We start from the raw sequence: 12,271 nt of genomic DNA, 5'->3' as shown, positions 1-12,271 counted from the left end.
TGTTTCGACATACACTTGAAGATTAGCTTCACTCCAAATGCTGCAGTTTTGTTTGTTGACGTAGCCAGTCAACCAGTCGACGATAAAATGGACGTAGTGCGCACAGAACCATTATTTTCGAAATAAAATTGCACTATTTGCAAGCGGTGTTCAGGTATGAGTCTATTAATGATGAATTACCAAACTAAACTGAGAATAAATCACTTGACAGCTGTTGATCGGTCGTCATCTTGAACAGTAATGCCAAAGTTATATACCTCGTAAAAAACACCCTTTATGTGGTGACTACAACTTTTCGGTTGGCGAAAACAAATTTTGCATTCATTTGGAATCACCGCAGTTACATAGGATTACAACTTTGCTTCTACCGTTTTTTTTTCTGATAGTCAAGGCCTGCTTAAACTTTTATGATTAAAAGTATTGTCAATCGCTGGCCACTACTTTCTTCCATCTTTCGGGCAGCGTACGAATCCCGCGTTGAAAAAACTGGTCATCTTTTCAAGCGATCCACGAATAAATCCAATTTTTCAGTTCTTTATAAGACCAGAAGTACTGATCAGCCAGGCCGTGTGTCATTGATCGAAACAAGGATAGTCCGAGGGAGCAACGTCTGGAGAATACGGCGTTATGTTTAAAATCACCTAAGCTTGTTGTATGACATATACGATTTATTTATTTCGACTACCACTTACCGCTGCAGCCATCTTTTGCAAAACGGCGGTAGTAAAGATGTAAACCTAAAAATTGTGTGTACCTGAATGAATTTTTTTTCGATGACAAAACAAAAAAACTCCTACTAAAAGGCGTTTCATGTTTCGCAGATCATCAAAGTTCAGCACGTCCATGAAAAAGATCATCACAAGGTTCAAACTGTGTTAAGTAGGTAGAAGGCAGCACGAGAATTCCTAAGATTACATAGAGCTCGAAAAAAAAAAAGCTACTACAGTACAATCTTCCAATTCAACATCAACCTTCCCCAAAAATTATCAAAAACAAAATAAACAAATAATATATATATACCTATAATTGCGTCTCTTTTTTTCTCCAAGAAATTAAATGAAGATATTATCTTTAGACATATTCTATTGACGTCAGCAGAACAATTATTTTACATGTCATGTTTTGCAGGAAGGGAGTCAGAATAAGACATTGCCCAGGAAAGGATGAGGGCATGTCACATAGATAAGAAAGCTGTTGGTTGACATGGCATGCTCATGTAAGCATTCAGACATGTGGTAAATTATCCGACAATTGGATTCAAGATCATTAATTTCTCGGAATTCCCCTCTCGACATTTTTTTCCTGAAAGTGAGGAAAATATCCTCGAGTGAAAAACTTGATAAGAATGATTTGAGTGTTTAAAACATTCAATTATTTCTAAAACTTCTTCTGTATTGATGCTTAAACTCCGCGTTCGTATTTAGGAAGTTCTACAAACTGGTGGGCATTGAAAATTTGAGGATGTTGATGAACACTGTCTCCATATCAAACATCATTTGATGGAGCAAACATAAACTAGCATATTATTGAAGTGAAGGCATCAAATTCCACACCATAACAACCTCATTTAGGACCACTCATTATGATACAAGATGAAGGGATAAGCAGTTACACAAATACAGCGCACTCATTAGTGTAAATACTTGGCTTTGTGTTGGACTAATTTCTAAGATGGGATGGACATATTAAAGGTCTAATTTATAGGTTTATAAGGATGTTATATGGAAGCATAGAACTGTCATGGAAACGCCCTAACATCATAAAACAACTGAATGGAAGCTATAACGTGATTTTCCTCTAGGATAGTGCTCCTCCCGATTAAACATCATCAGTAGGTGACTTTCAGAAAGATAAATTTTCCGAAGATTGGATTGGAATCCGAATATCATCTTGAATTTCCTGATTTGACACCTCTAGAATTTGTTATGATATCTTTAGCAAGTGTCGTATTCAAGATAGTACGAGTATAATACTATTTTCTCCAGAAGAAGGAGAAAAATCTCATACTGAAGGAAATATTAGGGTAGACTGTTTTATGTGGCTCACATCTATGTATTATTAACATCGATGTTTTGAAGCTAGAGTATACTATTTTCCATTCAATTTCGGTCATTTCCGAAAGAAATAGATAATGAAAAGGAATCGATGCAGGAGCCAATTTATTCATCTTGGCTTGATGGAGAGTTTCCGGGGTCTGTACCAGGGAAATCAACCATCATTGATTGGTATGCTGACTTTAAACGTAGTGAAATGAGTACCAAAGACGGCGAACGCAGTGGACGCACAAAAGAGGCTGTCACCGACGAAAAAATCAAAAAATTTGAAAAAATAATTTTTTTGAAGACCGTAAAGTGAAGTTGATCGAGATAGCAGACATTGTGAAGATATCATCTGAACGTGTACATCATATAATTCATGAATATTTGTACATGAGAAAGCTTTGTGCACAATGGGTGCCGCGCGAGCTCACAATATATCGAAAGCAACAACGTTTTAATGATTCTGAGCAGTGTTTTAGCTGTTTAAGTGCAATAAACCTGAATTTTTCCGTCAATATGTGACAATGGAAGAAACATGGATCCATCATTTCACTCCGGAGTCCAATCGAGAGTCAGCTGAGTGGACTACTCACGATGATCCGAACCCAAAGCGAGGAAAACACAACAGTCAGCTTGCAAGGTTATGGCATCAGTATTCTGGGATGCACAAGGTATAATATTCATTGATTACCTTCAAAAGGGCCACACCATCAACAGGAATTAATATATAGCGTTATTGGATCGTTTTAAGGATAAAATCGTTAAAAAACAGCCCAATTTGAAAATAAAATATAGTGTTCCATCAAGAACATCGTGTCACAAATCAATGAAAACGATGGCAAAATTGCATGAATTGGGTTTCGAATTGCTTCTGCATCCACCGTATTCGCCAGATCTGGCCCACGGCGACTTTTTTCTGTTCTCAGATCTCAAAAGACGGCTCGCTGGAAAGAAATTCAGCGCCAATGATAAAGTAATCACCGAAACGGAAGCCTATTTTGAAGCGAAAGACAAATCGTACTACAAAAATGGTATCGAAATGTTGGAAGATCGCTATAATCGCTGTATCGAATTTTGACAGAAAAATGTGCTTTACTATGGTAGACCGGGGACTTTTCAATTGGCCTGTTAATATATCAAAACGAAATTAATGAAATGATAAATCAATTCACTTCATTGGTTAACCATAAGGTATTTTTTCACGAATTCCTCCAGCCATACTTCAGTCGAGATGCACATAAAACTCTTTCGCAGAAGAGGTAATATTTGTGAATGACAAGCTCAAAGATAAATCCTCAGAAGCGAAGAATCTGGTAGAACTCGTCGTCGTTCGAAGTTGACACAAGTTTTCCACATTACGTGTCATGATAAGGACCACTTATACACCTATTTATCGATTTTCAATAGGTTTACTGCTCTCCTGAGTGCCATTGTTCGAGAAATAACGTGTGCAATAATAACTTCAGGAAAAAAAACGAATCCATCTTTTCGACGTGCAATAATTCTAGTTCATTATTTCCTATAATAAACCTTCAGACGCCTACGAAGAAGTAAATTATAGTTTACGAAATATGAAGCGTATGATAAATCTATCAATATCTCTGATTTTCATATCCGTTTTTTTTTAGCATGCTTCTGAAACAAAATCATTACATCTATTGCGGAAAACTACAAATTTGCATGATGGTTTTTTTCTATTCCTTTGTATATCTTAAGTCAACATAAAAAATTGAATTCCAAATTTCGAAGTGAATATTCTAAATTTGATTTATAGGGTTGTTTTACATATTAGGTAATCCTTGGGTAATGCTTCAAAGATTTTTGAGATTAATATAGGGTGTTTTTTTTCGAGGTATATAACTTTGAAGTGGCATTACTGTTTGAGATGACGACCGATTCAACAGCTGTCAAGTGATTCATTCTCAGTTTGGTTTGGCAATTCATCATGAATAGACTCACGCCTGAACAACGCTTGCAAATAGTGCAATTGTATTTCGAAAATAATGGTTCTGTGCGGAATACGTATCGCGCACTACGTCCATTTTATTTTGTTTAGCGATGAAGCGCACTTCTGGTTGAATGGCTACGTCAACAAACAAAACTGCCGCATTTGGAGTGAAGCTAATCCTCAAGTGTATGTCGGAACACCGTTACATCCAGAAAAACTGACTGTTTGGTGCGCTTTATGGGCTGGTGGAATAATTGGTCCGTACTTCTGCAAAAACGATGATGACCAGAACGGTACAGTCAATGGTGATCGGTATAGAGCCATGATTACTAACTTTTTCATTCCTGTTTTGAACAACCATGATGTCCAGGAGCTGTGGTTTCAACAAGACGGCGCAATATGTCACACAGCTCGTGCCACAATCGATTTATTGAAAGACACGTTTGGTGACCGCCTAATTTCACGTTTTGGACCTGTGAATTGGCCTCCAAGATCTTGTGATTTAACACCGCTAGACTTCTTTCTGTGGGGCTATGTAAAGTCATTGGTCTATGCGGATAAGCCACAAACCCTTGACCATTTGGAAGACAACATTCGCCGTGTTATTGCCGATATACGGCCACAAATGTTGGAAAAAGTCATCGAAAATTGGACATCTAGATTGGACTACATCCGAGCCAGCCGTGGGGGCCATTTGCCAGAAATCATATTTAAAATGTAATGCCACAAAATTATCTTGCGGATAAATAATAAATTGACTAACTGACAAATTTTCTGAATTTCATTTCAATTTTTGGATTCAGCATATTTGAAAATATAACCGGTTGAAATTCCAGCTCATATTTGAATTAAATTAAAGCGAAGAGTAAAATATAGATTAGATTCATTTGATTTTTGTTTCAAATGTCAGAATAAGAGGTAGGAAAATAAAGAAATGGCACTGATGTGATACATGAATGAGCTTACGAGGACTGGGTTCAATCCATGTAAACAATTCACCTCGACTAAACACGTAAACGTTTCATTGGATTGAGAAAAACAACGCTTCACCAACATTTCTTCACAATAATGTTTTGACGTCCTCAAGAAAACCAAACACGAAAAAGAGGAGAACACCTTGAGTAAACATAATTGATGAAGGAACCTCCGATCGAAAATGTTGACCTTATAGGAAATCAGATACCTACAAAAGTATAAATGAACGATTAAAGTCTTCAACAATTATTTTTGCTTCCAGGATTTTTCAATGCAATAAAAAGTTTCTTATGAAATAATATTGTCATGAAAATCTGGTCGACTTATATTTTTCTTAGGTTGAATCAAGTATTTTTTTGATCAATGGCGTAGATCTTTTTTTTTTTCTTGGGGGTTGGTAATCGAAAAAAAATTTTTGGCGACATTGTTTACTCATATTTATAATAAGAGAAAAGGAGGTTTGATAAAGAAGTTTGAACCAAATTACTCGAAATAATTTTTTTATTGCCAATTGGATTGTTCTCATCTTATACTGGGTGTTCCTGAATCGGAGTTACGAAGGAAAATAAGAGATTCATTGGATAATTTTAAAAATAAAATGGCCCACAAACGCTTTGTATTCGAGATACAAAGTGTTTCTTGTAGTCCTATTTGTGATGCTCAACCAGTTTATCGATTGTTCATTAATCTTCGCTACAGAGTTGGTAAATATAAGTCCCAAAACTCATAACTCATTATTTTATCACAGCTACCTAACTGGATCTTTATAATAATAATTTAGATTTTCCTGAGAATTACTATAGAGAGCTGTTTGAATTTTTTTGTCGAAATCGATTGCAGATACGACGAAACTACAACAAACCAAAAAGTGTAGTACTGAACCAGAGTTTCTTTTTAATTTTTTCTAAACTACCAGTGGTTCACAAAAAATAATTCTGGAGGAAAGAAGCGGGCACCCATCCAGAAAAAATTTACTCTGTGATTTGCATTCAAAATTAGGATATTACAACTTCAAATTGGAATATACCTATTCAAGTTAAATATCTTGTGAAGTGACGGTGCTATGAGAGAAAAACTTGAACCCTGTATCTCAAAAACAAAGCGTTTGCGGACTCATGTTATAGGATTTTTTTTCTTGAAATGATCCGAGAAATCTGTCATTTTCATTTGTACCTCCAATTTAGGAACACCCTGTAGATGTATTCAATTCAAAACTGATGTCTTCACAAATAAATTTCAATTTGAATGAATTTCAATTGTACAACCCAGCCCAGACAATTTTTCAATGCGAATTCAGTTCTTCGATAACTACATATTGAAATTTTGTGACGAGAATGATACAAAAAACCGAAAACAACGGGTGAGTGTATACCGATGACGAATGCAAAAATCACAGATGGCAAAAAAGGACGATGCCGAGAAACCAGACAGATAAAGGAAAATAATAAACCTCTGACAAAGTAGAGCTTGTAGTGCAAAAAAAGTACTCATCTTGAAAGCGATAATAAACTCATAAACCGTAAAAGGGTCCGATTTTTTACTGACGTGTCGATTTCAAAGGAAAGTAAAATGATTATTACTTGTTCATTTTATGGAAAAATTTTTGTTCTTCGTCTTTGCGAGTTTTCTAAAATGTTATATGTTGAAAATCTTGAGGGGGGCTAATTACCCACAGTACCCCCACATTTCTACGTCCTTGTTTTTGATTTTGATGAATTAATTAATCTTAATGAGTTCTCTATTGAAGAACGTAATGAAATGTGGTTCTTATTGTCTCTCCGTTGTTAACATGGACTGTTGTAAACACAGAGTTAAATCTGCCGTAATGGCGTCAAAACACATAGAGATCCAACATGGCGGATAGTGTTTGCCTCATCCCAACAATCTCCGTCAATTAAGTGATTACCATTTGGTTCGGAATAAGCCGATTTCTTCAGCTGACTAAATTCACTCCAAATCTCCAAATTCAGATAGCCTTATTGATTATGCGATATAATTGGCCACCTAATTTCATTTGAAGTTTGCGATGAACTTCGGAAGTTTGTACGCCTTAATTGAAAAAGGGGTGAGAATTGCGTACGAAGAAAGCAAAAATTTCAATTTAAACTTTCAATCGAGTTATACTCATCACTTTAGCGATTCTTGCACTATGCACATAATCCTGCCGGAATTAGGATGTTGAGGCTTCAATTATTGTTTCCATGCGATAATAATTCATTCGATAGATATCAGCAGTGAATTATGGTCAATATAAAAGCATAAATCTTAAATATCAGGATAAAATCAGATATTAAGGCAGAATTTCACAGAAACTACATCAAACTCCAAGCTTCTGAACGAAGAGTAGCTGAGATTTCTCTGTGAAATTTCTTTTCTCTACATTCTCAACTTTGTTAATTATATTCATTTCTTAAAAAACTCAGAGTGTACCTACTCCGAAAGAATGAGAATATATAAAATGAAGTTATAAAAGTAAACATGATAATATGGTTTTTGAAAACTAAATAATAATTCTTTCTTTGAGAGGGATGGAAGTTTCAAATGAACAACATAACCGAAAGATTAGTCAGACAAATTATGTTGCAGAGATTACACAGAAGGCTGAAAGAGTCGATATCTAAAATATCAAGTAATGGTAAGATACACAGGCTTAGTACTGGTGGAAAATACTCAGGATGATGCCAAGCGGAAAGATCCATAGAAAGACCTTAGTTCACGATAGACCTGCTTTGCTAAGGAAAATGTATTGGACTCGGATATTGCAGGCCTATCAAACAAATGAGAACGTCTTTGGTCTGTGACGTCACGGCTCTTGCCTGTGATCGCTACACCATGAATTACGTTCAAATACTTAGCCGCGCCAAGGCTCTCGCGCCGTTTGTAGTTGTACAGTGTAGTTTTAACTCGAGTTTTGTTTTTATGTCACCATAATGGAAGAAGGCTTCGTGAAAGGACAAAGTGACAATTTGCCTAAAATAGATATATTCGCAGTGATGGAGTTTTTTTCTTCAAATCCATCTTATGTCAGTGCAGAAATAAAAGGAGTTAAACTTTTCAAGTAAGTATCTACTATTGAGTTTGCTTCATCATGGTTCAACTTATAACGATGATTTATTTAAAAAACGTTTCATAAACAGTTTGTAGTTGAGTACTGGTTGTTGTCTATAATGGCAAAACATTATTATGTGAGGAGTAAAAAGTAAAAAGAGAAAAAAGTAATTTATATGTATGTATATAGTAAGTTATTTCAGCCATCGTGTAACGAACAAAACACGACACGAACGGCACAAGTGATTGTACACCAATGAATTCGTAAGCACTCTGCAAATACCAGTCGTCTAGTGTGTGACGTCACGACACTTACACGTACTATGAAATTATTCTTCCAAGCGCAACTTCAAAGTCCCATAACTTTTTCATTTCTAGAGATATTTCAATGATTCTTCCATATTTTTGTTTCATTTCACTTAAATTTTTAGAATTAATCCTTAACAAAAAAAATGAAAACTAGTCCATTCTGTTTTCCCTTATATTTCATTATTCTCGCAAAAATCTTAAGTAGGAAAGGTATTTGAACAGTAATTATCAAGATTCTGTACTATTCACGTCCATGTTTAAAAATTAAGCAATTCATCACAGGAATTTGGACAGAAATAATAAATAATCAACCATGATGTTGCCAACGTTTCGGAACTTCTTGTTCCTTTTTCAAGGCTGAAATTAGAAATTATCAAGTGACTCTTTGTACTGCTAGCCAGTGAAACTATCAATTCGAGATACACAATAAATAAACAGCAGCCTCATTCTCGTGTCCTGATTACCCTTCGTTGACAGAGGTTCTTTTCGTGACGAAATTAAAAAGGCCGCAATGCTGAACATTGAATAATGGATGTAAATTATCGAGTGAACTTTTTCGATTCTAATCAACAATTTCAACTCCCATTAGCCACGGTAGGTAACGAACCGTAACATGCAGGTATTTATGTGAATCACTACACCTGAGGATGAAAAACCGATTTGATGAACAAACAGCAATTCCAAAACCACCTGAGACTTGTCACCGTTTGAATAAATAATAACAAGCCGTATTCTCCACAAACACTGGGGGGATATGAAGAATTCTTTCATTTCGAAATGAAGAGCTCTGTATAAAACACTTTCGCGATCGATCAATTAAAGGGAAGAATTGGAGCTTATACCTGACACATGCACGGTATAAAACATATCTATTTCTCGGTCTTAAGTCTAAAAACTTGAGTATGTGAAATGGAAAATACTATGAGTGGCTCTGTCTAAAAATAACGAGAACTTTTTGCATTTTCATGCGATTTCAATTGAATATACCTGAAAACCTTCTCCGAACTGTATATAGTGTATCTACAGTTACTTCAAGATGATCCATGTAGTTGTGTCGGATATTAGTTGGTACAAACACACAAATAGACCGAAGAAGAAGCTCAGTGGTTCCCCTTTCGATCTCTAGTATCTCATATTGTTAACTATGCATATTGAATAGAATTGAATGATTCGAGGGCTACTATTTATGTATTGAGAATTGGCAACACTGATATTACCAGGTGAAATCTGATATTGACATCGTAAAATTTCACATTTTTCGTGTTGACAGTACTCATAACGTTTTGACGTAGGAGCACAATTTTTGTTGTTTACAGTGAATTAAAAATTTCATCTTTGCCAAAATATGGATTTAACTCGTGAAAATTTTCAAGCTATGAAAATTATGACTTTCGACGTGGTCTAACTTGAAAAAATGCTTCTATCAACTGAATTCAACTTTTGGCGATGAAGCACAATTTAAAACCACTGTATATCGCTGGTACACTGAATTCAAATAAGTTCGAACTTGTGCAACATGCGCTAAAATTGTAATTGAAAATAAGTCAATGTTTATATAAAACTTTCTATTTGTGATTGAAAGTTTATTTAATTTAGTATAGGAAAGATGTTATGTTACCATGATAAATAAGCTCTGCACAAAACAAGTGTCAAATCACTTGGGTGCATATTTATAAAAAATAATATAGTGGTAGCGAAATGATATTGTATAAGATATATTATGAAAAACATATGAATTTGTTGTTAATCTCAGCAAGAACTGTCGCATGAAATATGTATTTATTATTTTATGAAACTCTTTATAAACTTTTGAGCTCGACAAATAAATAAATATCTTATGGGTTGTATGAGCTTGGTATGGCTTTTCTTAAAATTTTGTGGTTCCGAACAACTGAGAATAGTTTTTTTTTCGAATTATGTATGAGAAACATTTTTATTTGCGGATTTTCCATGTCAAACTCAAAAGAGACGTGAAACTTTTCTCAGAACGTCGAAAAATGAATCTTTAAAAAATCCATCACATTTGAATTTGCAGTTTTCAAAGTTGCAAACTGCGAACCAAATTTTCTGAAATTCGTACCTGTTGAATCTACCTGATTTTTTTATTCAAAAAAGGGAAAACTTTATAATTGGGTAGAATTATGAAAATTTTCAAATGATACCGAATTAATGTAAAAATGATGTAAACATTTCTCTACCAGAAATTCTACATTTCCAAACATTAAAAAACACATCGAGTAAAATGTTCCTAAGCACATATACCTTGCGAAGAAACAAGCAAGTCAAAAAACACTGCAATTCAGTCGGCCCGATTCATGAACATCAACAACTTTTTTCATTTTTATGCGATTTGAATTGAACATAGCCTAAAACCTTCTCCGAAATGAATAAAGTTTATCTACAGAAACTTCAAGATGATCCATTTTGTTGTTTCGGATATTAGTGGGTACATACACACAAATAAACCGAAAAAACAGCTCAATCGTTCCCTTTTTGATCTCTAGGGTCTCATATTGGCTACTATGCATAATAAATAGAATTTAATGACATTCATAAATGAAATCTCAATTTCCAGCTTTTGCAACGTGCGCTAAAATTTCGATTTATAATGGGGAATCAGTTGAGGAGAGGATCGAATATGATATCAAATCTTAAAGGTTAATGCATCTTTATATGGTATGAGTTGTATAAACTTTTCTAGAAATTTTGTGGTTCCGAAGAGTTGAGAAATATTTTTCTTCAAAATATGTAAGTGGAACCTTTTTATTTGCGGATTTTTCATGTCAAATTTAAAAGTGACCTAAAATTTTTGTCAGGAAGACGAAAAACAAATCTTTGAAAAATCCATCATATTGGAATTTGCGGATTTCAAAGCTCCAAACAACATAATTTTCCGAAATTCGTACCTGTTGAATCTACCTTATTTTTTTATTCAAAAAAGAGAAAAATTTTTAATTGGATACGGTATGAAAATTTTCAGATGACATCGAATAATTAAGAAAGATGTAAACATTTCTCTATCAGAAATTCTACATTTTCAATCATTAAAAAAATACAGCAAGTAATATATTCCTAAGGACGTATACCTTGAGTTGACGAAAACTGCAAAGTTGCGAAAAACTTCAAAGAACGAATATTCAGAAAAACTTCGTAAAGCACATCACATACAGCAAGTCAAAAAGCACTGCAATTCAGTTGGCGCGATGCATGAACATCTTCAGCGGAGTTTCCCAAACAAGCCGCGTGGAAATTGTTCGGTGCGTCTCACTACAGATTTTCCGACGCGCGGAGCTGCTTCGTGACAAGAACTGGTTCCTGGCCTGCGTTGGAGGTTCGCGGGTTGATTCAGACTGGCTACGGACTCTGGGAAAACGACCCTCTAGCGAGCAATCGCGGAATTACTCGACATAAAGACAACACAAATAGTTGCTTCGGTATAGATTTCTCAACAGAGGACGATATTTTGAGGAATTGTTGACATTTGTACAGTACAGCACATGACAGGGTTGCATCATTATATTTCCAGTCGTATTTTTCTTGTTTGAATACGTAAAAGTGGAATCGGTGATAGATCTTTGCGTTTGAGTTACAAGAAATGATGAAAATGAGTTTGAATTTTAACAGTTTACGTTTAAGAACAGTTTGGGCGGCACAGTAGGAACAGATTTAGCAGCACTGTAGAAATAGCAATTGTAGCGAGGATGTAAAAATTATTGTTTTTGCGAGAAAGTTGAAATAACATTTACAACGGCAAAGTAGGAATGACAGTTTCAGCGGCGCAGTTGGACTAACAGTTATAGCAGCGCTGCAGAAATAACTGTTTTGAAGGCACTGTAACAATAACAGTTTCCGCGAGGAGCTAACAGTCCAAGCGGCACTAGGAATAATTATTTCAGAGGCACTGTAGGAATAACAGTTTCGGCGGCCCTGCAGAAATAACTGTTTTAGAGGC

The 12,271-nt window shown here is 35.1% G+C and overlaps 1 protein-coding gene across 1 annotated transcript in view; it reads right to left on the bottom strand.

Annotated features, from left to right (window-relative positions):
* Window positions 1-11,671, bottom strand: part of LOC123685985 (myosin light chain kinase, smooth muscle-like) — a 376,864-nt gene extending 365,193 nt beyond the window's left edge. The window contains exon 1 of the mRNA XM_045625883.1: window positions 11,406-11,671. The gene's annotated coding sequence lies outside the window, so the exon portion shown is untranslated. The remainder of the gene's footprint in view (window positions 1-11,405) is intronic.
* Window positions 11,672-12,271: the final 600 nt, after the last annotated feature.

This window comes from Harmonia axyridis, chromosome X (genome assembly GCF_914767665.1).
Source record: "Harmonia axyridis chromosome X, icHarAxyr1.1, whole genome shotgun sequence".
Taxonomy (NCBI): domain Eukaryota; kingdom Metazoa; phylum Arthropoda; class Insecta; order Coleoptera; family Coccinellidae; genus Harmonia; species Harmonia axyridis.
This window is presented reverse-complemented; position numbering and strand designations above follow the sequence as displayed.